Source organism: Micropterus salmoides, unplaced genomic scaffold (genome assembly GCF_014851395.1).
Source record: "Micropterus salmoides isolate LMB-PRFRI ecotype aquatic unplaced genomic scaffold, ASM1485139v1 Ms_hic_scaffold_8, whole genome shotgun sequence".
Taxonomy (NCBI): domain Eukaryota; kingdom Metazoa; phylum Chordata; class Actinopteri; order Centrarchiformes; family Centrarchidae; genus Micropterus; species Micropterus salmoides.
In genome coordinates this window covers 30,013,270-30,015,724 of record NW_024044570.1, presented here as the reverse complement: position 1 = coordinate 30,015,724, position 2,455 = coordinate 30,013,270, and positions in this window count along the sequence as shown.

Below are 2,455 nucleotides of genomic sequence, written 5' to 3'. Positions count from 1 at the left end.
CAGCATGTTCTTTTTTTCTTGTTTTACTTTTGTAATAAAACCATTGAATTGAACACTTAAACATAGTGTAACAGTGGCAGTACAGAAAAGTCATAAAGTCAGGTGCTGGTCATAACAGACCCAGTAAGGCTGTTGGAACAAAAGTGTATTGTGTATTGGATTGAGCTCTGGGTCCAATTTTCTAAATAATCATTCCTCTTTTCCATAATGGCCAAGCACAACTCCACTGTAAGATATGGTGCACAAACTCCACATTCTTCATTGCTTTAGCGGTTTAAGATGGCAAAGTGAGTATTTTCCAAAGTTATAGTCTTTTTAGTAGAAAATTAAGCAAGACAGTTTTTTTGTTAATCAAATGTAAAGAATCTTACAGCCCTAGGTTTGCTGTCAACAGGAACGGGTTAGTTACAAGTATATTCAACTGAGCCTAATCTTTTGAACCACTATTTAGGCTTCCTCTCAGTTGGAATAATGACGTTTAGATCAGAAACCTGCTTGTTTTACCCCTAAAAAGACACTTTTCCCATTGTTCTCTTTCTTTTGTTCTACAAAAGTTTCAAAATGGCAATGATGAAGAGCAGATTCTCTCTAGCTTCACCGGATGAGGGGAACCCTCTGAAAAGAGAGATATCCAAAAGCCAAAAGCAAATGAAATATAAGTCCTGGTCATTTTTCTCCTCACTCCTTACAGTCACTTTGGATACAAACCCCATCTTAGCGTCTAGAATAGAAAATATAAATACCCCCACAGTAATGAACCACAGTCATCTGTAACTACCAAAAGAAGAATAAACCCAGAATATTCCATATTTTAGTTGCACTGTACATATCTCCTCAACTGTCCACAGCGGAGTATAGACCACATTGGCCAGCGAAAATAAAGTGCTAGGAGATTAGAAACATATGGTTCCAATAGAGGTCTTCAACAACTCATTCTGCTAGCAGAAATCACCTCACATCCACAGCAAAATACCAAGGCACTGGCTTCATATACAATGTGGTATTTAGTTGCAGGCCTCTTTCTGAGTATTTTTATGTGCTGGCAGCTATTCTCAGGTCCAGCTATTGTCAAAAAGTCCTTATCTGTCGCAGTGTGCAGTTCCTCCTTCAAAATCCATTAAAAGAGCTTTTGTTAACAAACTGAAAGCAGATGTTCCCCAAAGCGTGACAAACCCTGAACTGGAGTGTAAATTACAAAGACAATGATTGAATTGAAATGAACTGCCTTTATATGCTATTAAAGCTGAAGTGACATTAAAACATGTGGAAAATAAAGACACACTTGGGGGGCGTCAGGGTCCAAGGATTTGGCTGGTGGTACTGCTATTCTCATGCTGTATTTCAAAGTTCTAAGCCTTATTGTCTGTTGACAGCAAAGTAAATCACTATGAGAGCTGACAAAGTATACAGGGTGAAACCTACTAAATTCAGAACAGCCGGTTGCTGTTGCGCAAAAAGAAAAGTCAGGTATCAAATAACTGTAAATGTGACAAATGTGTGTTACACATTTCATGGCAATCAGCCAACAGTTGACAAAACATTAGGCTACACTTAAAACCATCTGTCATGGCGCTGCTACAGGAAAAGTCAAGTCATTAGGATCATCCTCTGGGGAACACAAATTTCTGTACAAAATTTCATTGCAATCCATCCAATATTCATTCAGGACCATTTCCAGAGCAACGCTAGTGGCTAAAAAGGTCCACTTACTAGCTTTTTTACCAGCACTTATAACCACATCAAATGATCTTTATCAGCAAATGGAGTGCACAGTTCTCTGGTCTGTTCAGCCTTCATGCTAAGCACCACCCACTAAACCCACAAACAGGAGCCACCTGCACACCACTGCCACCCTTCAACGGTTATTCCCCACTGTTTGTAATTATGCCTCTTTGCCACTCGGCGATACGAGTGCCAGCGTGTGCACAAGCAGTGACTGACACTGCGTGTGAGACTCCGCTTGGCTCTGATTGGTTGTATTGTTCAGGGAGAGGGTGGATTATTGCAAATGGCATTAGGAGTACTAGGAGAAGCCAGAGGAACCTCATTTAAAAGATTATCTGTCTCATGTACTGTCATTATATAGTGACAATTTTAGCAATATTACAAAAGGTTATTTTTAACAGTATTCCCTATTGCTGCTTTAATGTTTAAGCTAACATGGAAGAGAAGTACAAGTAAATGAAAGTGAAATCATATCAGCTGCTGAGCTTACATGTCAACATATCCAACTCCATTTACTGATGAAGATTGATTGACAGGTTAAAAGCTAAATAAAAAGTCAGTAACTTGAGTGACACACATAGTGTGTCGTCAAACTACTTTTTCCAAGGCCCAGAATGAACTTTGATGAGTTGATGAGATTTGAAAACTCTGTACACCAGTCAGATAACAAGTGTATTTTTCTGTCGGCACAGATGAGACATTGTGACAGAGCAAAGAAGAGAAGAACAGC